This window comes from Canis lupus, chromosome 19 (genome assembly GCF_011100685.1).
Source record: "Canis lupus familiaris isolate Mischka breed German Shepherd chromosome 19, alternate assembly UU_Cfam_GSD_1.0, whole genome shotgun sequence".
NCBI classification, from domain to species: domain Eukaryota; kingdom Metazoa; phylum Chordata; class Mammalia; order Carnivora; family Canidae; genus Canis; species Canis lupus.
This window is the reverse complement of record NC_049240.1, coordinates 27,661,561-27,686,287: the sequence shown is the minus strand read 5'-3', so window position 1 is coordinate 27,686,287 and position 24,727 is coordinate 27,661,561. Positions and strand designations below refer to the sequence as shown.

The 24,727-nt window shown below is 40.0% G+C and overlaps 1 protein-coding gene and 1 long non-coding RNA gene across 5 annotated transcripts in view; one reads left to right on the top strand and one right to left on the bottom strand.

The window, feature by feature from the left end:
* CNTNAP5 (contactin associated protein family member 5) overlaps positions 1–24,727 on the top strand; it is a 785,909-nt gene that overhangs the window by 108,589 nt on the left and 652,593 nt on the right.
* LOC102155172 overlaps positions 17,568–24,727 on the bottom strand; it is a 41,940-nt gene continuing 34,780 nt past the window's right edge. Inside the window, exons 2-5 of one of the 4 annotated variants that reach the window (XR_005374048.1) lie at positions 20,997–21,096; positions 20,846–20,878; positions 19,634–19,891; positions 17,568–18,125 (exon numbers count right to left, since the gene is read on the bottom strand). This is a non-coding gene — a long non-coding RNA (uncharacterized LOC102155172). The remainder of the gene's footprint in view (positions 18,126–19,633; positions 19,892–20,845; positions 20,879–20,996; positions 21,097–24,727) is intronic. The other 3 variants (XR_005374047.1, XR_005374051.1, XR_005374040.1) reach the window with 3 other exon arrangements.

Below are 24,727 nucleotides of genomic sequence, written 5' to 3'. Positions count from 1 at the left end.
AAACCGCTGCGCCACCCAGGGATCCCAACTTTTGTTAATCTTATATATTGTTTTTGTGGAACCCTTCAAGGCTTTCCAGCCAGACCATATAACTCCCTTCAGTTTGTCTGTGCACATCTCCCTCTCTACTCCACCATTCTTCCAGTAATTCCATCATTTTGAGTCCTTGTATATTACATTTAATTTTGATAAATGAGTAAAGAGAGAATGTGGCCATTTAGACATTAAATGTCGATGCTTGCCATTACAAAGAAGACTGAAATGCAGGACGGAGGGGAAATAGGAGTTTGCTACCATGTAATCCAAGGAAGTGCCTGTCACTGAGGAAGCAAACTCAGAAAAAGAACTTTATTTGGATGGTAGTGAAAATAGAGGTTGATACCACAAACAAGCCAGTTTTATGTTTGCATTATTTGGATTCAGAACTCTCTTTAAGATGTGTCACCATGGGTGCCTGTGCCGTTGTCTCAGGTCATGATCCTAGGATCCTGAAATAAAGAGCCCCGTCAAGCACCTTGCTCAGCAGGGAACCTGCTTCTTCCTCTCCCTCTGCCTGCTGCTCTACTTACTTGTGTACTCTCTCTATCTCTCTCTTTCTATCAGACAAATAAATAAATCTTAAAAAAAGATGTGTTACCAAGGCAAACAGCATGATTTTCTGCATTACTTCTCCACGGCTAAGAAATTTTCTTCAAATAGAAGGAAAATATAAATAAAAAAAAAAAAAAGAACAATTTTTAAGGACAATTGTGAGTTCTAAGAGCTGCATGGGATGAGTAGTGAGAATCCAAGGGAAAAATCATGGCATCCAAGTGGCTGCACTCCTTCTCTTTTTGTGACCCTGACTACAAAATAAAATCCTAGAGCTTTAGCAGAAGCAACAAACATTGGACAACTTACATCTGGCCAGGCTACCTGTACATCTTTTGTTGCTGCCAAAACAATCCCCTTGTCATTTGTGAGCAGCAGGGAGGCAGCCTCTTGGCCCTACTGCTTGTCCAGGTGTTAAGCTCTGTGCTGAAGATCCACAAGTGAGTTCTAAGTAGAGGACTTGATCTAGGAGGGGATGTCCTAGCTAATTCCCGAGAGTGGGACAGAGAAGATCATATATCAAGAGCCATAGGAGGGGATCCTTGGGTGGCGCAGTGGTTTGGCGCCTGCCTTTGGCCCAGGGCGCGTTCCCGGAGACCCGGGATCGAGTCCCACATCGGGCTCCCGGTGCATGGAGCCTGCTTCTCCCTCTGCCTGTGTCTCTGCCTCTCTCTCTCTGTCTCTCTGTGACTATCATAAATAAATTTAAAAAAAAATTAAAAAAAAAAAAGAGCCATAGGAAAGAGAGCCTACCATTGAAAGAATTCCTGGGTGACAAATAGTTCACTGAGTACAGTGAGGAGAAGCAGTCCATGACTCAGGGTGAATTGGACCGAGAACATACTGGAAAGCTTTATGGCTAGTATCAGGAACTGGGGCTGCATCTTAAGAGCAATGCTAAGCCATGGAAAGTTTCTAAACAGAAGTGACAGAAACATATTCAACCTTCTTGTTCTTCAGGCTCTTCCTGCTTTGTCTGCTCACATGGTCGCTGTCCCTTCTCTGACCACCCTCCTGAGCGAGTGGTCTTACTTAGTGCTGCTAACCTTGCCAGGACTTGCTCAGTGCTGCTAACCTGCCAGGAGGACTTGGAAGTATGATGAACCAGGTTTAAAAATCTGTTCTGCCACTTACTGGTTGTGTGATTTTAGACATTGCATCGCTAAGATGTTCTTCCTTAATTGGACCTCCTAATGGGCTACTAATTAAGTCTATGTTTCAACACTTTAAAAATGTTCTCCTCTGTTGTCGTTGTCATATGAATTTCAATTAAACGTCTTAACTCACTGGCCTTAGGCCCTTAAGAGGATTGCCAAGATGAATTCATTTAAAACTATGTATATCTACATTTCGAGACTGCTGTGTCAGAAAGATAACCCAGGACCTAGCTTTATGAAGTTGCCTCATATAGATGACGATGCTCCCTTGTCTCCTCAGCCTAAACAATCTCTATTTATCCTCCTGCCTAGGTGAGCAAAGCCCTCAGACCCAGGGATCAAGAACATCCACTGTTAGCTTAGCATGCACATGCTCTGCATGTGGTCACACCAAAGGTATATGTATCCTCAGTCATATAACAATGCATTAATTATCTGGTGAACATCAGACACTTATTGTTATTAAGGAAATTACAACTTTGTAAAGGGAAGAAGATAAGTGAGGCAAGAGAAATAAATGCATGGGACATCCACCAAAAGCACCATAGCTGGTACTTCCATGTAGTGATTCATTGGGTTAAACTCAATCAACGTTATGTGAAGTAGGTGATGGCAGAATGTGCTCTATCCGCAAACCTGTGCACATGTAGGAGAGTCATGAAACAGAATTTGTCTGACTCTCCCATTCGTGCTCCTGATGTGAGTGTTCCCTCATGAAGAGACCCAACTATGAAAGTGGATCCTGATTTAGCTATTTTTTACTGAATGTACACTACATGCCAGGCACTGTGCTAAGATATCCCGTCCACTATCCCATGAATCCCTTACCACAGAGATGGTCAGTTCTGCTGTAATACAAATTTTGCCGATGAAGAAATTTGAGACCCTGACAAATGAAGCCAATAGCCCAAAGCCTCAGGAGTTAAGTAGCAGAGCTAGAATCACAGACCTGCCTTTTGCCAACTTCTTTGTTCTTAAGCACAACAACATAATCATTATACATCGTATGGAATTAAAATCTATATATCCCCTAGAATTGATACTTGTTAATAAGGCTAAGAGGAGATTTTGTTGAGGGAGAAGGTGGCAGACACGGAACTAGTAGCTGGAGAAAATACAGAAAGGCAGAGGAAAATGGAGGGCATTCCAAGAAAGACAGCATCACAAGGCAGGGTGTGGGAGAAGAACATGACAGATTTGAAGGACCTTGAAGAGAACAGACAAGCCAGAATCTAAATTTCAGAACAAAATAGCTGGTAATCCTATCCTATAATAGCATATACCCCTCTGCTTGATAATCACATTTCATATTTCTCCTCTAGCTTCCTATTAAAAGAAAGTTGTAACTCAGAGACAGGCAAATCAGAATCATCCTCATTTATCAACTTTGGTTGCTATGGAAACTATTGGTGAGGCTCTGTACAAAATTCTGGAATCAAGGTCATCTAGACCATCACTGGGGTTAATTCCACTTAGAATATTCCAGGAGTGATTAGCCAACCTAAAACTACCCTTAGGCTGAGGTTGGAGGTTGAGGTCAGGATTACTGACAGATTTATAAAAATTTAACCCTTCATACCATAATGACATGATTTAAATAATTCATACCATCCATTGATTTTCTGAAGAAGGGAGAAAGGATAATGACATTGATCAAAAACTAGAAAAAAATAGAAAACTAGACAAAAATATGAAGACAAAATGTGGGGAGGGTATGTACAATAAATGCTGCTTAATAAATATTTAAAATGATAGACTCTATCATTTAGAGAGGACATAAAATGCAGGGCTTAGAGTATGACCCCTGGCATCAAATTATGCTTGACTCAGATCCCAATTTGGCTACCTGAGAACAGAGTGTAATGCAGCAGCTAGGTAACCTCCAGAGCCTTCCATTTCATCTGAATATTTAGGATATGGTCCCTCTTAGTTACAAGATTTGCTCACTGATTGGCTTTCCTCATTGTGATGTGAGCTCCCCAAGTCTGAATGAGCCTGGTTGGGATTCCCTCAGAGCAGACTCTGAGATAGTTATTCAGCTGCAAAGAGTTTGTTTGGGAGGTAAATGAAATGAGTTTGTAGGGTGCAGAGAAGAGAAAGAAGGTATCACAAAATGGGTGTTATTGGCAAATGGAGGTGGGGAGAGGTGGTTGGACCTTAATTCTACCCAAGAAACTGTGAGGGCCAGTGTAGAGCACACGCCTCAGATTTACCCATCTATGGGATGAGTGAGTTCCCATTCATCCTGGGTTGAGGTATACTTCCAAGGAGGAATGATGCTCTGGCACTTCTGTCCTGCTATGGGATGTGTAAAGAGGCCTCTTACAGGAAGACAAAATCTTCATATGATGAAAAGCAGGTGCTGCAGTGAGAAGTCTGTTGTGTTGAAGTGTTAGGGGTGAGGGGTACTAGTGCGTACCACTAGCATCTGCTACTTTCCCTTCCTCAGTGCAAAGAATCAGGCCTCTGGTATTTGCTCCATCAATATCTGTCAACAGAGTGAGGAATAAAATGAATGCCTTCCCTAGCCCCATGGTTCTTTATCTGGTTGCACACTGAATCAGATGGGGAGCTTTTATTTATTTATTTTTTTTAAGATTTTATTTATTTATCCATGAGAGATACAGAGGGACACAGGCAGAGGGAGAAGCAGGCTCCATGCAGGGAGCCCGACGTGGGACTCTATCCCGGGTCTCCAGAATCACACCCCGGGCTGAAGGCGGCGCTAAACCGCGGAGCCACCCGGGCTGCCCAGATGGGGAGCTTTTAAATATCCTAATGTCTAGGCTCCACTGTGGACCATTAAACCAAAATCTGTGGGGTGAGGCCCCAGTCTCAGAATTTTTAATAGCTGCATCTGAGAACCACCACCATTGTTCAAGTAATGTGTGAATTCTTTCTACAAAATCCTTGACAGGTAACCCACACAAGCCTCTTTTTAAATTACTTCATGAGGAAAGACTTTACTATTCTCAGAAGCAAACCATTTCCTTTTTTGATAGAACTAATTGTTTCAATGTTTTTATACTTATGTTGGCCAAAACTTGCCTCTGTACCTTCCATCAGTCATCCTGGCTCTGCACTTTGGAACAATGAAATGAGTCTATTCCATTTTCTACATGACTGCCCTGTAGATATTCAAAAGCGGTGATAATGCCCCAACTTGACCTTCGTTTTTATACTCTGAATACTCTTAGCTCTTTCAACAACTGCTATTCAACCTCCTCTAATCATATTTGAGTTTGCCAAAGCACTTTTAGCCTTTGGAATTCTCAAATGAACCTATGGTCTATGTCCGCACATGAAAAGAAAGATCATGAGGTAAATGAAGTGTGTGTATGTGCATGAGCATGTGTGTAAAATGTTATCAGTGATAGGTCAACTTAAATTATATCCACTTTAACTGGCTTATTAGGAAACAATAGGATTTTCACTCTTTCTTTCCCTTCTCCCAGAAGCTACCTTTTCTTACTATGTTTATTTTTCTCCCTTGGCTAATTTGTTTGTGCACCTTAATCCTTGCATTGCTTTTCAGGGTGGTGCAGATATATTTTTAACATGCATAACTAGGATAGAGGGGAGCGGAAGGGTTTATGCTGAAGTCTGTTATGAGCCCTTTTGGATTCATGAACTCAATTAATAAATAATTAATTAATGTACCTTTGAGAGAAAGAGATTAAGTGACTGTGGTACTCCAGGGTAAGCCATTGTCAGCTCAGTGACCAAGTCCACTGAAAATTTGGAGCCAAAGCAGTGAAGTGTCTTCTGGACACATGCAATGGAAAAAGCCTTTGCTGCTCTAGAGACAGTGTGCATGACTGGTCACGCCTTCCAGACACAAGACTTCAGCTGGCTTTGGAAAGTGCTTCTAAAAGAAGGTTTGAGGAAAAGGTAGATCTGTGCCAGTTGATGTAACATGATCTCAGAAAACACAGACAAATTGAACTGGCAGATGTCTGTAATCAGCAGTCTCAATCAGTAAATAGGATTAAGACTTGAAGACGCTCATGGCCAAGTCTGAACAACATAAACAGGTAGTTTGGTATATTGGCAAAGCTGAGGGGGGATCGTAGGACAGTAAAAATGCCTTGAGAGCAAGAGGAGAGACTGGAATCAGAGAGGCAGTACTGTGACCCCAGATCCGCTACAGATCATCAGAATGACCTGAAGGTGATCTTGCTTTCCAAGCCTCAGTTTGTGCATCTGCGAAAGGAAGGAAAATAATCATCATTAGGCTGATGTCCAACCACAGCACAACAATTACTTACTGTAGGAATGGCAATATCTAATGTCTGTGTCAGGCCCAGAGTAGAATTCTTTGAAGGTGAGCATTTTCCCTAATCCTTAAGTATCTATAGACCTAGAACTACTGGGTGTGGTAAACCCTAGCTCCATCATGCACTCAGCAATGTGATTGGTCCAGGGAAGTCCCTTATCGTCTCTGTGCCTCAGCTACCTCCTCTGTAGAATGAGATCAGAACAAACCCTACCTTACAGAGTTATCGGGAGGACTGAATGATCTAATATGTATGCAGAGTTTATGGAGCAGAGCCTGGTACATAATAAGCATGCAAAAGACTTAGCTAGTATTTAAAGATTTGTCCCTAAGTGTTCCCATTAGTTCAAAAACCTTTGAGGCCCAGTTTTCTTAAGTGTGAAACAGAGAAGGGGCATTACAGTCATTTTTAGTGATTATTTATTGAAGCATTTGACAAGTTGTGCTGGGAATCCTGCTGCATGTTGGGTCTTGCTCACAGCTGCCTTTTTCTAAGAACAGAGCCTGGGTGTTACCTTTCTACCTGAACAGGGTTGGCATTTGGTGTTTCTTCCTATCAATAAGGTGAACCTGAATTGACTGTTGTAGGTGGAGAGTAAGTGTTCTGGAGGTGTGTTGTATGACCAGTAGATTGTACGTTGATGACTAAGGCAGTGAGCTGTCTTCGGTACCCACAGGGATATTACAGTTCACCCCCACCCCAATACACACACACACACACACACACACACACATACACACAGGTCTCTTCCTTTCAGTAAGAACTCCTTAGTGGTCAGCACAGACCCGAGGGAGAAAGTTTATGTGAAGTGACTCAGAGACATGTATGTTTTATGGGTTTTACCACATGCTTTACACAATCCTGTCCCCTAATGGGAACAGCTACCTTTAACATTGACATTTCACTAGTGACACGGTGTATCTCTTGGGATATAAAACTCACTGCAGATGAAAAAATGTTGAACATTGTTGGTTTGTTGGCTTTTCCACTCAGATTAAAAAAAGAAAATAATTGGGTGATAGCTCACTTCATGAGTTGGAGTTTTGGAACTGTTCTTGATCAGGGGTTCACAAACTTTTTCTAAAGTGCCAGATAGTAAATTTCTGGTGTTACAGACCATATGGTCTCTGTCACAACGATTCACTCTGCTGTTGTAGCAGGAACATCATAGACAATATGTAAATGAGTGAATATGTCACTGTTCTAATAAAATTCTATTTACAAAAATGAGAGGCAGGTCATATTTGGCCTGTGGGTCATAGTTTGCCAACCTTTGTACTTAGTGGAAAGATCAGTGTGAACATTTTGTTCCTGTTTTGTCACTAACCAGCTGTGAGACCATAGTGAAGTCATTTAACCTTTCTGGATTCCAGTGTTCCTCATTGAAAATGAAGGTACTGGACAAGGTACCCTTACGTTTCCTTGTACACATAATATATGATGTTATGTGACTCCAGTTGTGACACTTCAAAGGCTTAGCTTAAAACCAAGCAGGCAGGCAAGGGTAAGAAGGTTATGGTCTTCTTTTGAAAGCCAACTGTCATATCTGAGCGCATTATCAAATATCAGCAAACAACATGTCTGCCTGTATGAAAGAATAAAGGATTCTAGGGAATCCACAAGGAAAAAGAGTTCATCCAGGTTTTGAAGGACTTCAGGGATTCTTATCTGGAGGGATGGATACATTTGAAAAATGAAGATAGGAGAACCTACCACTTATTTAGAGCTTCCCAAACACTAAACTGTATTCCTATTCTTCACAGACATTGTTTACTCTTATAAAGAGCCTATGAAAGAGGTATTAGCATTCCTATTTGAAGAAGCTGAGATTATGCACAGTCAGGAAATATACACCAATCACTTTATGCCAAGTAAATGGTAGAGCTTTGAATCCACATCTACTAAATCTCATCTTTTTACCATGTCAGATTTTCCTAAACTAATGGGTAAAAAAGACAGTTACTGCCACCAAGGGAATGAAAAACCCAAAGCTACAGTGGGCAGGAGCAGGCTAACATTAGGACCATCAAATTAATAGGCTGGACCCCTCTCTTCCCCAACAATCAATTTTTCGGTGGTAGATATCACATGTTTTAGTCCTCTTCTCTCCAATGGTTGCTCTCTCTCTCTCTCTCTCTCTCTTTTTGAGCCCGAGAACAATTGACCATGGTACATAAGCAACAAACTATAAAAAGTGAGCATGCAGGTGAGACGAGTAGTGGCATAATCAAATAAAACTTACAACAGAGTTAATTTGACACACACCTAATGATATACATAATGCAATTTTGAGGCATGGTAATTAGGTATAAAAGGTAAGCTGTTGACATAAATGACTGCAATTAGTATTGCTTCTGCACAGACAAGCCTGTGTTTAAATTTTACATTTCCCACTTTGTTGGTTCTTTGGGATTTATAAATTATCATCATTGTTGACAGAGTTTAAAACTGGAGAATTTGAGGCTTTGGGAATTTGTGGCCAAAGGCCATATTTATTTGTTTTATTTTATATGTTTGCTTATATTGTTTGTTTATATTATTCACTGCCAGTTTCACAAAGGCTTTGTGGATTATCTGCAATAGCCATTTACAATGCAACAGGAAAATATACTAATTCAAGATAAACAAAAAAGCAAGATCAGAGGAAATATCAATGAGAAAAAGAAGGTTAGACCATAAAAGAGGCTAAAAGTTGACTATGTTTCTTGAAGCACTAGAGAGATGATAATAACTTTCGTAAACTGAGGGCCTAGTACGTCAATTTATTTCTAATTATCTTAACAACCCTGAAAAATAGATATTCTAATTCCCACCTTACATATAGGTCAGATAGACAAAAATATGTTTACTAAGTTCATTCAGCTAGTAAATTAATAGAGCTGAGGTGAAAACTCAGTCTGCGTGAGCTTAGACTCAGTCTACTCTGCTGGGTAGGAGAATCAGAGAGGGGAGATGATGCAGGCAATGATGGGACTGAGATTTGGAGGATATAACCTGAATCTCAGCATCTAGAGTATTGAGGGAGACAGAGAGGCCAGAAGTCAGATGCTTTGTGAAGTCAATGTACACATACACCGTAACTGGAACCGCAGGAAGAGCACTCCTGGAGGCCACCAGAACTTAGCAAGTACTCAGCGTTTATTACAGTGAATTATCAACAGAAGTGGATGTAAATTCAAAAAGGTATTAAGTATATGAGTTCAATTTACTAACATTATTATATGTTCATTTTAGTTTGGACCCCTTCCTTACTTGAAAGAGACTGCCACACTTCAAAAAAAATCTTGAAAGGAGATTTCTGTGCTTATTACAAATGTACAGGGGGAAAAAAAAAGCTAAAGCAAATGGTAACTGCCCTACATTGAAAAGAGCTACTAATATCATGGCCTATGACCACTCTCAAATTAAAGAACAAACAAAACACCAACCCCCCCCCCCCAAACCACATATTTTGATAATTAAATTTCAGGATTTTAACAACTTGAGCTCCCTCTTTTTATTTTCAAATTCAAATGGTAACATTTACCTTAGAGAACACTTGATTTCAAAGTGCTCTGCCTATCATTGGTGTTTTCACTGGGTTAGTGGTATTTAGCAATGTGAGGAGGTATAAGGAGGAGCAGAAGCCATGGTGGCATACATAGAGTGCATCCTTGAAATACACTGCGGTACATTTGTGATTATTATGATTATTACAGTTACTAATCCATATAGTCATATAATAACCAAATAATTCTTAGCTTGGTTTTCAAAATGGGATCAGTTAGTGTTTCTGAAGAAACAGAAGCTTAGAAATGGCAGTTACCACTTGCTTTAGCTTTTTTTGTTTTCCTATTTTCTTAATTTTACATAAAATCCTAGGAGGGGGGCACTAATGATCTTAACTTTATTTTGATTTCTACTTTTCTCTCTTCATTTCAAATGATGGATGAAAGTAAGACAGTTTTTAATAAACACAGAGAATCATATTTCCTCAATTTTTTTTAAATTTTTATTTATGATAGTCACAGAGAGAGAGAGGGAGAGGCAGAGACATAGGCAGAGGAAGAAGCAGGCTCCATGCACCAGGAGCCCGATATGGGATTCGATCCCGGGTCTCCAGGATCGCGCCCTGGGCCAAAGGCAGGCACAAAACCGCTGCGCCACCCAGGGATCCCATATTTCCTCAATTTTAACAATAGCACCAACATTCCCAACTCAATGATGAGGGTTTGTATGCGCCTAGTCTAGACAGGTTATGGGGAGAGGTGTCTAATTTTGAGGGCTGTCATAAGAGGTGGCAGCTTTTCTGTAGTACACATGAAAGGGAGGGAATCCCATTGATTTCAAAATGGGAGCTTTAAGCAAAGTCAGCGTTGCTTTTATTGACCTTTAAGAAGGTAAGGTAAATAGAGTGGGCTTGGTTAGGTTCATGTAGAATGATGGGCCCTGATAGCCAGTATATCTGTCCTGAAGAGTCTTCATGTAGATAAGATTAGACCCATCTCCCCATTCTCTTACCTCTGTCTCTCATCTCATTTTCCAACTTAAGAGGCAAAGAAAACAGCATTTATTCTTCTTCCATAAAAAACAAATCTCTTTCTTTTAACTTCAAGTTATTTTCTCTGCATGAATCTTTGAAAGAATTGAAATCTCTCCTAACAACATTCACAGGTTAATTATTTTTATTCTCTGTTCTAAGGTCTATGTTCTTCACTTACTTAGTTGGAACCCATCAGGCATTTCTTACATAGCATTTATTCATAGCATTTGTTTTCAGTGGATTTAAAAACATGACTGTTCTCCTCATATTTTGGCTCTGAAAATATCAACACACATGCCAAATTTTTGCGAATGTACCTGGATCCTTGAAGTCACTCGGCCATTGATGAAAAGAGATTCATGCATGTCAGACTTATTCAGACACTGTTCTAAGTGCTTAGACACAGCTGCAAATGCAGCAATAACCTTGCCTTCATGGAATTTACATTCCAGTAGGGGTGATAGGCAATAAGAAAATACAGATATAATTTTAGATAATTCTATGTGATAAAAGGAAAAACTCAGTACAGGGACTCATTTTATTTTTATTTTTATTTATTTATTTTTAAAGATTTTATTTATTTATTCATGAGAGACATAGGGAGAGAGAGAGAGAGAGAGAGGGAGAGGGAGAGAGAGAGAGAGAGAGGCAGAGACACAGGCAGAGGGAGAAGCAGGCTCCATGCAGGGAGCCCGATGTGGGACTTGATCCCGGGATTCCAGGATTATGCCCTGGGCTGAAGGCAGTGCTAAACTGCTGAGCCACCCATGGATCCCTATTTTTTAAAATTTTATTTTAGATTTATTTATTTATTTAAAGAGAGAGAGTGAATGCAAGCAGGGAGAGTAACAGAAGGAGAGGAACACAAGCAGATTCTTTGCTGAATGGGGAGCTCAATGTAGGGCTCAATCCCAGGACCCTGAGATCATGATCTGAATCAAAATAAAAAGTCGGATGCTTAATTGATAGAGCCATCCAGGCACCTTCCTTTAGATAATGATTTCTAATGTTGCCTTTTTGAGGAAGTGATATTTGATCAATGATATGAGGGCACAAGATTTGGAAGAGGAAAATTCTCACTGGAAGGGGCAGTCCATGAGACTAAGATACCCTTGGTTAATTGGAGGAACTCCACAAATGCCGAGGTGACTGGAAAGACAGAAAGGATGGTGGAGAGGGAGAAGAGGGGTAGGCAAGGACAGATTATATAGGGCCACATAAATCCTATGAAAGAATTTGGATTTTATTCTGAGTATAAGGAGAAGCTACTAGAAGCATTGGAGCAGAGATTTAAATGACAGGTTTTTTTTTTTTAAGATTTTATTTATTTATTCATGAGACACACACACAGAGAGAGAGAGAGAGAGAGAGAGAGAGGCAGAGACACAGGCACATCCTGGGCCGAAGGCGGTGCTAAACTGCCGGGCCACTGGGGCTGCCCTAGATGACAGTGTAATGTTCTCAAACACACCTAGGCAACCCTGTAGAGAGATTTTACTGGGGTAGAGTGAAGCTGAAGTTTTGTCTTAAGATATCAGTGGGTAGGTGGAGGGCTGAGGAGTGAGTTTACACAGGGGAAGTACTAGGGGACTGTGCAGCATGAAGCTCGCTGGAGCCAGACAGGATTGAGCTTACACATCAGATTGCAATCTATGCTTGGATTGACTTAATATCTATACACACTTGGACAAGGAGCTTGACCTCGACTGTGATCATGCTCTGTAGGGATATTACAAACCATCATGTTATAATACAAACAGAGCTTGTGGAAAAACAATTCTTGTTATTAGTGTAAAAGGCATGTTCTTTTGAGTCAACAGACCACGATTTGAATCTCAGCTTTAGCTAGTCACTTGCTCTGTGGATGACTATTTTGACATTAGCAAGACTTAACCTCTCCCTTGAAATGTGTGTAAAATGATCATCTATTTTGCATGTTCATTTTGAGAACTAAAGCCATGTGTGGAAGCACCTAAAGTAAGGTGAATTCGGTTTAGTAGCTGCATGATTTTGGACTTATTCTCTTAATTTCTCTTTCCTACAGTTTCCTCTTCTATAGCGTGGAATTGCTTGATATGTTTGTGAAGATCAAATGAGAGAATATATCTGTAGTGTTTACCAGAATGCCTGGAATATCATTCGCATTTAAAAATACAAGATAATATAATAATTATCACCAGCACCTTTCTCTCACCCCTTCTTCCACCCCATGCATATGAAACAAATTTTCTTGTTAAAGATATGGGATATGAATGGTTTTCCATGCACAGCCTAATGGATATCTGCAATTCTCTTCCTCTGCCTTTACATCACTAAAACCTTGAGAAGTGGAATAGCATAGGCTCAAGGACACTAGACCGAAATTGAAATGATCTCTATCTGCCCCTGTCAGTACCTACCTGCCCATGGAAGAGTCCCTTTTCATGTTAATATCATTACACCCATTGGTATCTTTTATTCATTTATTCCACACACATTCAAGGGTCTATTCCATTTCAGGGCACTAGACAATGAAAAAGATGCCAATAATAATCACAATAATAACAATGGTATTAGTAAATAATAATAATAATAAATGAAAGGATTTGTGATATCTATTCCTGAAATATACACAGTTCAGAGCAGAAGCCCCAAACTAATGGAATGGAATGGTCCCATGCATAAAGATGTTTTATTAGCATTTCCCAGACTTAAAATCTGGGATTTTTTTAAACATTAGGAGCCCCAAACTATTGACTTTCCTTTGTAAAAATATGAATATTTTATAACAATTATATGCAGCAATATAGCAGCTGGCTCGGTCTATGAGGCATGGCCCTTCATTAAGACACAACCCCCTCAACCCTCAGTTACTTTTATATCCAGCTCCCTCATTCATCCATATTACCCAAAGGGTACACAGGCCTATAAGTGTGAAACCCTGGTTGACTACAAGAAAGAATGTGGTCTAGACATGGAGACTCTCCAAAACTTCAGGTCATAGAATTCATTTCTATGATTGAAACATGAATGTTAATATTCCAAACAAAAGTATCCAAACAGCCAATTATTTGGGCTGTGATTTGCCTGCTTTGCTTCATCATCTATCGTTCCTATGGCTTAACATCTGTGAGTTTGTAAACAGGACATGGATTGAATTACACAGACTGTTGTTTTGTTTAGAACTGATGTGCCATAATCCTGATTAAAGCATCATGTGGGAGATTTTATAAAAATAATTATATGCAGTTCTCATTAGAGCAAGTAAGAGCCTAAATCACATTTAATGATCTAAAGCTTGGAACTAGTTACACTTACTTACCTCGGGGTTTAAGTACAGGAAGCCCATAGATGAGGAAATGGACATTGCTGCCTTGCATACTCAGGTCTTAGGCAGAACAGCTTAGACCGGTTCATAGGAGAGTCTTGTCTGGCTTCATTAGCTATTGTTTATTTTTATTTTTTTTTAAGATTTTTATTTATTTATTCGTGAGAGACAGAGAGAGAGAGAGAGAGAGAGAGAGAGAGAGGCAGAGACACAGGTAGAGGGAGAAGCAGGCTCCATGCAGGGAGCCCGATGTAGGACTCGGATCCCTGGACTCCAGGATCACGCTCTGGGCCGAAGGCAGATGCTAAACCACTGAGCCACCCAGGGATCCCCTCATTAGCTATTGTTTAGCTAGTTTTTGCCAGTTTTCCCTTTTACCTAGTTGTCTTACTGGATTCTATCCTTCCTATTCTAAATGGTGGTGGCAGTTCTACTCCTGTGCCTGGAACCCAAGCTAATTAACAAAAGCCACCAAAGGAAAGAAATGTAGCCCCTGGGGTTTCTTTCCAGGCAGTGTTGGCTACTAAGAGAAATTAATGGGACACCTGGGATATATAATTAGAATATTAACATCGACAAAGACTACACCATTGAGAGCCATGGGGGATCTACAGAATCTAAGGAATTCCCAAGCTTGAGACACAGCCCCACTCTCTTTGTCTTTGGACAAAACTTCCTTAATTTCCTCTCCAAATCTTCTCCCAAGATGGAGTGAGCAGGTCAAGTACTGCTGAGTTCCTATTCCTGTTCCTTTGCTTTCCAAACTTGCATATGGCAATAGCCTTATAACCAAGGAAGAAAGACCATGGCTCCTGGAAAGTTCAATTCTAAGACTTTAGTTCCATGTGGTAGAATTAGAATGCTTGTGATTTTTTTTTTTTTAAACTACCTTGTCTTTTGTATTTATGAAGATAAAAACTCTTCATTATTCTTCTGCCATTATATCTTGTACATTATCTCCTTTAAATTCTTCAAATTAACACATTCCATTTCATAAACTTTGTGTCATATCTCTCTTTCAAAATAAAATATTTTTAATTATTACACAGTTTAGTTTCTCCTCCCACCCAAAGATTCACTTTTATGTGAAGCTCTATAGTTTATGGAAACCATACAACATTCAGAAAAAAAAAAAAAAAAATCTTGCTCTTCAAAAGGAGTTTGACAGGTGGTCCTTTGTTTAATACATTTCCATATGTGATTGCAGCATGATGATCATAAGAGATTTAAAAAAGTTTCTCTTACACTCTAGAGCCCATATTTTTCTTGGCCGTTTCAACTCTACTTATCACTTAGAGTTGTCAAGTTAAAAACAAAAAAAAAAAAAGATTTTTTTTTTTTTTTTTTATGAAACAATTTTTTTAAAGTTTCTCACTTTTCTCCACACTGGATAAAAAAATCCTGAAAAAACCCCCCCACAATTTTTTGTCACTTTTTTTTTTTTTTAAATACAAACACAAGGTAGCAAGTTGCATGTGGAGAAACCGATTGCATTAAACATGTAGTCTTCACAGGATTCGAAACAATCACAGGATGGTAGAGAACAGATTATGTCTTCACATCTCCTAATTGGCTGGTGACAGGGAGCTTATCTAGCCTGGACCCTCAAGGGCAGGTGAGCTGCTTCCTTGCAGGATCAGAGCTCCTCTGCTGTGCAAGTGGACCAGCCCAGGAAGATCTCAAGAGTCCAGAAAGATCAGATACAGGACTGCTTTCCCTTTCTGTGTACTGGCTGCTCATCTGAGACTTGAAGAAAGAGAAGGAAAACCCCAAATGGTGCAAGGCCAGAGCAGGCAGTCAAAACACATCTATGGCCAAAAGAAGGAAAGGAGGGAGAAAGGAAAGAGGGAGGAGATGTAGGGAGGAAGAGAGGAAAGAGGGAGGAGATGTAGGGAGGAAGAGAGGAAAGAGGGTCAGCAAGGAGAAGATCAGAAGCATTCTAATTCTCAGCCTTTTCTGGATGTGTGATCTGGGGCGAGGCAGTTCCTTGCTGCAAAAGAGGCAGAGGAGCTCTACATTTATGAAAAGATCATTGGTTCCCTTCTTCCCTCCTGAAAAAAATATTCTCATTGTAAATTATTAATGATATGCAAGAGCAGAAAGTTGTTTTTTAAGTTATTAAATTATTATTAACTATATTCCCATGTTGCAACTTTTCATCCCTGTGACGTATTTATTTTATGACTGGGAGTATGTACCTCTTAATCCCCTTCACCCATTTCACTGACCCCTCACCCCCTTCCTTCTGGTTCTCTGTATTTATGAGTCGGTTTCTGTTTCGTTGGCTAGGGCTCTTAGGTTTACAATACACAATACAGATCCATGGGAATCTAATAATTCCCTCAAAGTTTATACAGAAACTAGGCAAAGATTGTACACAGCGCTCAGGCTCTTGGAGAACAGAAGGGAAACTCTTGACTGCTAAAACATTGTTCCAAATTTTCACGATTTTCTTAATATAGGCTCTGTTTGTTTGGTACTAGTCGTGACAAATGTAAGCCTTAGTGTCCCTACAACCCAATCGCTCAGTTTATTGGGCAGAAAGTCCTTTTCCTACTACATTTTTAGGTTAGGGTTGACAGAGCCCTTGGAGCAAATCTATCTGGATGTGGTAGAAAGAAAGAGTAAGTTAGAAAAAAATATCTCGATTTTTCTCCAAAGCCTGCCAGAAGATCCCGCGTGGGAGGAGGCTTGACCTGCAGAGGGAGAAGAGCAGACAAAGGAGCAGCAACTGGAATTGCTGAGCATCATCTGTATTGTAGGAGCATCAACACTCATCACCAGCTGCCTCAAATCCTCTGTATAAAAAGATGGAGTGTAAATAAATACCAATAGCAATTATTATCATCATTACCATTTAGTGATGCACATTTCTCACCCAAAAGCAAGCTGAGCATTTATATGTTCTTAAAGACCATAAATTGGGGATATAGACTCTCTAGTGCTTTGAGGTGGATGCAAACTCTAATGGGTCCCAGAAGCCTTCCCTACCACCCAAATTGCACACCTGACCACTCCACCCTCCCCAACAGGGTCCAAAGAAGCCCCTCCTCCCCAAAGGCCCAGCTATTGCTGTACTCAGTGTTGCCTCCTTCCCCTTTTCTTCCTCATTTTCTTCACTGTTTTATTTTTTATTTTTATTTTTTTAAGATTTTATTTATTTATTCATGAGAGATGCAGAGAGAGAGAGAGAGAGAGAGAGAGAGGCAGAGACACAGGCAGAGGGAGAAGCAGGCTCCATGCAGGAAGCCTGATGTGGGACTCGATTCCAGGTCCCCAGGATCACACCCTGGGCTGAAGGTGGAGCTAAACCGCTGAGCCACCCAGGCTGCCCTTCGCTATTTTATTTACATTCGTGTCTTCTTGCCATCAGGCTGTAAGCCTCCCTGAGGGCAGAGGCTGGACATTTTTTATCATGCCCTTCACAGCCCTTACTGTTCTACTGGTGAGGATGAAGGCAAAGCACACCTGGGGCACCTGGGTGGCTCAGTCAGTTAAGTGTCCGCCTTCAGCTCGGTCATGATCCCAGGGTCCTGGAATCAAGCCCGACATCAGCCTCCCTGCTCAGTGAGGAAAATACTTCTCTCTCTGCCTGCCTCCTGCTTATGTGCTGTCTCTCTAAAATCAGTAAATACAATCTTAAAAAAAAAAAAAAAAGTCTCTCTTTGAAAGAAAGCTTTAATATGGGAGAAATTTCTATAAAAACCCTTGATTTATAAATAGAAACCACAAAGACGACATTTGTTGTGAACTTTCACGGAACACTGGACGAAATATAGTTATTGCTTTTTAGAAAAATAATAACTAGTAACGCTGTGATGCACTTTTAGCAAAATCTGCAGGAAAGCTCCATTTCTAAGATCTGAGAACCTCAGCCTATTAGAAATACAGTGCCCTAACAATTTAATTATAGTGCCTAAATATTCCTATTTTGGTTTTGATTTTAAGGTGCAGACCAAGATGATGGGGTCAGGCTTAGGCTCAGCATAACTCTGCAGTTGATATGAAGAAGAGTCATGGGAAGGCCATAGTATCTAGTTCTTGAGCTGAGTAAGGGGCAAAGCTTGTCATAGCACAGAGATCTGGCTTGTTTTTATCTGGTGGTGGGCAAAAGCCTGGTCAGGAGCAGCACCAATGAAAAAATTCTATCTATAGCAAAGGCCAGACTGACACAGGGGGCATTTAAGAGAGCCAGGTGATATCTTCATGCTTTGGAAGGAGAAGAGGCAGGGCAGCAAACCAGGATGGCACACTCATGAGTGTCACAGGGCCTGAGGACCAGAACGGAGAAAATACGGAAACAGTTAAGAAGGAGTCTACTTTAAGCCTTTATATGACTTTAATTTTTTTTTTTTTTCTAGAAAGGGTTAACTTCTGTTTCAGTCACTGACTTAACCTTTACTTTTCTCTCTGAGAGTTACCTTGGGAGAAGCCCAATAAGGATCTGACTTGTTCATTTGGCATGATTTAGTACCTGAGTTAGCTTTTCAGAAATCTTGCCAATATTAGCATTGTGTGCAGACGCTTCGCAAATGAGTGGCGCCCTGGGACACTAGTGGAGATGGCACTATTAAATCATACAGCAGTGTCCTCTGCCACTCTGAAAGGCAGACGGTGGGGCAGTGGCTTCTCAATGCCATCCTCTGGGTCAACTGCGTGGACTTGTAGCACAGTGTCCTGGGTACACTTCCACAGCGGTGAGGCGCTGCAGGGTGAGCGCAGGGCAAAGACAGGGCATGGTCAGTCAGGGTGGCTGTTCTGGGCCACAGTGAGCTGTGTCAGCATCTCCCACCACATGGGGATGCCCCCCTCCATGGCAGAGCGCGACCGTGGGCTGAAGTAGACAAAGGATTGATGAGACAACTGTAGAAGCAGGAGCAGGGGAGGACGTCCCCCCCTAACATAAGATGGAATAGAAAAAGGGCACAGTGGAAGGGCAGAGCTCACAGACCTGGCCTGCCCCTTCCAGCTGAGTGACCTTGAGACAGTTGCGCTGACCTTTCTGAACTTCAGCCTTAATACTCTCAAATAGGCAACCCAGCAGATTTCTGTGGCCATGATCTGACCCATTAGCATTTGAGAAGCCCCTTCCTTACCCCACCGTCTCAGTGGACTTTTCCATTTCTAAGTTGCTGAGGACTATAGTAACAACCCCATATGGCTGTCACTCAGATGGGAAGAAAGTTACTGCTTTTTCAAACCAGGATAGAATTACAGCAGGGATATAAAATGTTGGCTTCCATCAAGTAATTTCAGATGTTGTATTGGCTCCTCTGCCTTCCACAAATGCTCTTTCCCTGCCCACTGGCCTGACGCTACCTCTTTTTGAGCAAGGTCAGATAGAGGAGCTGCATTTAATTCATGTTTTTTATTGAACACACAAATTACAGTATTCCAATTTGCCGGCTGTAAAATGTCCTTGTACAGTTTTTGATCACTGGTGGTGCTGGCATAACAAGATCCCCACCACCCCTCATCACACAGCTAATTTGAGTTCTTCTTTACATGTGAAAAAGATGAAGGACTTGTGACAACAGCTCCTGGCTGGATTCTAAGAGTCACTGGAAGGCAGAGGAATGGTAGTGAAGACTGGCCTTAAACAGGCCTCACCAGAAATCTTGGGATCGAGCTAGCTAGAGCTGTCCTCAGAGGCCATATGATCCATACAGTTTCTGCTTTTATCTCAGACTCTTGACCTTCTCCTATTTCTGGTTTTGGCATTTATTGTTTCCCTGGAGTTGAGGCCTGTCTACTAGAGTTAAAGACAAGGTGTCCTCACCATGGTGGGCATTCAGTAGAGTAAAGGTCAAGCTGTTCTGGTACATGTGGTAAATGCTGAAACAGGCCTCTCTGAGGAAATGGTCTAGAAAGGTTTTCTGTCAGCCAAACTTGGTGGTGGTTCATGTTCTTTATCAGCAAAGAGCAACACACTGACCTCTTCCACCTATGGGCAAGACACAGTCTCTGTTGGCCAATTTATCAGCCCAGTAGCTAGCTATGTTCATTTGTTGTTGTGTGCAAAGCTCGGTCGCAGCATCTGCCATTAAAGACACCAAAATGTGTCATGACTGAGTAATTAATCGTTAACAGTCCTATTTACTTTTCTCTGTGAGGATTTAATTGAATATAGTTTCCTTTTTTTCCCCCTAAGCAGTTGAAGTTTCTATATCGTAAATGTTCATGTTAAAAACAAATGATCTCAAGGAAGGCTGCATTTCCCTTCAAAACAGCAGGGGAAACGGTAGGAATTCTTAAGAGTAATGGGAAACACACACACATTAAGATGGGCATTATTTACTATTATTATTATTATTATTATTATTACTATTATTATTTATGTGGGATAAGTTGTTAAATAATGTTTTTATACTTTTCAGATTATAAAAGTAACACATGTTCAATTTAGAAAGTTTATAAATTACAAAAAAAAATTAGAAAATACAAAGAACCTGTAATGGAATTCCAGAGGGCTAATGCCTGAACATTTTAATTCTGTGGCATTTATTTTGCTATGTTTTGAAATCCTCTCTCATTCTCTCTCTCTCTCTTTTTCTTTCTCTCTCTCTCTCTATATATATATATGTATATATATACACACACACACACACACACACACATAAATATATATAGTTAGCCTTGGAATATATACTTGTACATGTAGCACAGAGATGGTAACTACATATGCATATGCATATACATTCATATACATGAGAATTCATAGAATTCTACATATTTAAAATCAGTATCCTGATTTTTTTATATTTTATATTATGATCTTTTCCCTTGACATTAAATGGTCCTCAAAACTATGCTTTTAAAATGTTTTTAATTTATCATAATGCAAACTCACAAATTTGAGACCTTGAGGCTGAAAATTCTGCATCCATAGGAGAGTTTGTTATGTCCTTCCCATTCCATTCCCCCAAATCTCTCTTTTTTCTAATCTCTTCATTGCCCACCCCCCATCCCTGGTCTAAAAGAATGACTGTACCTGCCAGCATGTGCTCCGATGAACTTCAGTCCCCTAAAACACAACAAATGAGTCATTAACTGAGAGATAATACCCCTGGCTTCACACCTCATTATTGAGAGACATGAATTAATTTGTGTGGCTGAATTAAGGGGAAGGAAATGCCACTTACTGAGCTTAATGATGAAATAACTCAAAGTAGAAAGCTTAGAGCTCTGAAGAGGCCTTCCTCTCAGGGGTTTTGTGGCCGCCAAGCCAGGCAACACTCGTACCTAGGAGACAGACGACTATCTAATTTCTTCAGGAAAGCTGCTGTCTTCTCTATCAGTATTGGATAAGAAAATAGAGGCTCTGAAGTCAGATAGCTTTGAATTCAGATTTTGCCCCTTCTGCTTGAAACGTGCATCTATACATGTTATTTCTTCCTTTTTTGTGTCATTTTCCTCTTATGAAAAAAAAAAAAGAAAGAAAGAAAGAAAGAAAGAAAGAAAGAAAGAAAGAAAGAAAGAAAGAAAGAAAGAAAGAAAGAAAGAAAGAAAGAAGAAAGAAAGAAAGAAAAGAAAGAAAGAAAGAAAGAAAGAAAGAAAGAAAGAAAGAAAGAAAGAAAAGAAAGAAAATGTGGCAAAACTTGTATTTATTTTGGAGTTTGGGGCGGGGAATAGAAACTTAGGGGTGAATAGTGATTGGCACGTGGGAGTTATCAGTGTTCATTCTGTGTGTGTACACCTGCCCAGACATACTGCTCTTAGAACCTGACAGCAAGGAGATACTTAGGGTACGTTCAATAATGCCTCTGCAGTGGTGTATTAAAAACTCTTCCTACTTATTTATCAACTATCAGACCTTTTTTAAGATTTTAATTACTTTTTCATGAGAGACACTGAGAGATAGAGAGGCACAGACACAGGCAGAGGGAGAAGCAGGCTCCATGCAGGAAGCCCGATGTGGGACTTGGTCTCGGAACTCCGGCATCATGCCCTGAGCCAAAGGCAGATACTCAACCGCTGAGCCACCCAGGAGTCCCGACCTCATCCATATTCTTGATATTATCATGCAGTTGCTGAGACTGCACACTGGACTATCACTCTTTTTTTTTTAAGATTTTATTTATTTATTCATGAAAGACAGACAGTGAAGCAGAGACATAGGCAGAGAGAGAAGCGGGCTCTGTGCAGGGAACCTGATGTGGGACTCGATCCCAGGACCCCAGGATCATGACCTGGAGTCAAAGGCAGATGCTCAACCACTGAACCACTCAGTTGCCCTGGACTATTACTCTAAAGTAGAGTCTGATCACAAAATTTAGGAGTCAAATGGTGTTTTCTCCCATACTGAAATATCCTACAGGTATCCTGACATCTTATTTAATGTTATAGTTTTGGTATTCCTTGTATACCACCATGTAGCTTGTGTTCCACTAAGACTGCTGAGTCTACTTTGGTCTCAGTCCCTCCAAGGCAATATTTATTCTCCATCTTAGATTTGAAATGCTTTTGTTGTTGTGATGGTAGTGGTGGTAGTTGTTTTTGTTTGTTTTAACTCCTGAGATCAAGGCAAAGTTTTAAGGTACCTATATTTTTACATTTTAGGTTCTTGGAAGTTTGCTCCTTATCATAAGATTGATATAATTTAGAAATAGATCTCTGAAGCAGTTAGTTTGAATAAGGAGGAAAAAAGTATTTTAGGGCTTTCCCAAGAAAACCCGTGTCAAAATTAGTTTCTCACCCATCCCAGTGCCCCTCTCGCACTTACTTGTGCTCCTGGCCTGGCACACATATGCATCTGTACTCACTGTAGCTTTAATCAGATATTAGGGTGATATACATCACAAGGTCAATTTGACTTAAGGGAATGTGCACATTCTTTATTTCTTTTTCTTTTCTTAATCACAAAACAATGACGTTAGCGTGTTTCTTAGAGTGATTACATTATTGTCAGAGACTGCATTCTACAAAATCAGGAGTGATCAAAATTCAAGATGAAGATGCTTCCTTTTAATTATATGAAATGTCAGTCTGCAAGTCACATGGAGGGGAAGGGGGAGTTTTACTTCAATTCACTCAAAGACAGATGCACTTCCAACTTCCAACTATTAAAATCCAAACCCTGTGGCTCTAGCAGAATTAATAGGATTTTGATGCATTTCTGATAGGTTTGACTTTTAGATTTCAATGGTTGGCCCCATGCCTGTGCTTGACGCTGCTCATCTGCTCATTTCTGCTCCCCTAGGACAAGGCTATTTCAGAGTACACATTTTATATTTCCATCAAAACCAGTGAGAGTGTCTTTGAAAAATAAACCTGTGGTATTTTTTTTCTACCAATGTGATTTGGATGATTCCACGGTAAATAAAAGAGATGAAAAGACATGATTTGAGAAACATTAAGATTATAAATAAAGGGGGAAAATGTTTGGCTTCTGGTATCTTTTCCAACAATTAATTTCATGAAAGAGTATTCTGATAGTTTACAAACAATGCATGAAAATGCACAATGGTCTTTGACAGGACTTCAAAAAGCCTGCAGAGCTGAGATGATTTCCATCACAGAAAATCAATTTCCTGTAAATGGTGAAGAAGCAAAGATTTTAGGCCAACATCAGATAGGATTCTCGAGAGTCTATTTTCTGCTTGTTTTCTGGAAGCACTCAATGGAAATTTGAAATAGATATATTGTACCATCATTTAATTTCTTTTTTCTTTCCATCATATTCAGTGATATCAAAGTTCATGTTTTATGTGTATTTTTAGACCTAGTTTTCTTCCATAAAGAATGTACTACAGTTAAATACATATTGGGTGTTTCCTGTTTATAATCTAAACATAAGTTCTAGTGAGAGATGGAGAAAAGATAAATGTGCAGTAATAAGTCCCAATTACCACCCCCTTCCAATCTGCTGGTTGTCAGGAACTCAAAGCCTAAATCTATACAAATTGAAAATAAAATGAGAGATTTAGAAAGTCTTACCCAAATAAGGTTAAAATTGCATTTAGGAGCACCTGAGTGGCTCAGTTGGTTAAGTGTCTGACTTTGGCTCAGGTCATGATCTCAGGGTCCTGGGATGGTGCCCCAGTCAGGCTCCTTGCTCAGTGTGGCATCTGCTTCTCCCTCTCCATCTGCCCTTCCTCCCACTTGTGCTCTCTCTCTCCCTCTCAAATAAATAAATAAAATATTTTAAAAATTGTATATAAATTCCAGATGAGTTTTATTATCACTCATTATAACTAATCCTGATAGCTAATAGAAATCATTTTTAAAATTACAAAACTGATGGTCATATGTTACATAAAAACGTATGGATAAGAAGTGTTTCCATTTTCTGGGCTATGGATTTCAGGAAATGAAAATTTCCCCCTTGTTAATTCCAGTGTTGCTGTGTAAGTAACAGGAAATGCCCTCCTCTGCCATCTCATTTCCTCTTATTGTTCATTTTCAATGGGCCCCCTCAGCCACATTTTTGTGCCACCCTCTCCCTTCAGATGTATCGAGCCGGGTAAAAGCCAGCAGCTTCCACTGGAAAAGAGCTGGGTCAGAGATAGGCAAGAGCATGATGAATTTCCCTTCTGTAAGAAAAAGTGAAGGGTAATTGTGGAGAAGCTAGAAGTTTTCATCAAGCAAAGTCCTGACATTTAGATGGATACCTAAAGAAAACAAAACAGATCTTTTAAAAACATTTTCGTAAAATTTTATATTTGATTTCACTTTAATATTAATTTTGTATTTCTATTACTTATATTTTTAATGTAATTATATTTTTCTATAAAGCCCTTGATGTTTCTTTGAATAGTCATAGCAATTAGTACAGTATCTTGCTTTGGGAGCCCAATTAAAAACTTGTTGAATGAATGAAGATAAAGAGTATAAGAATTTCTGTGCTCCCAAAAGTGATTTTATTATATTTCTG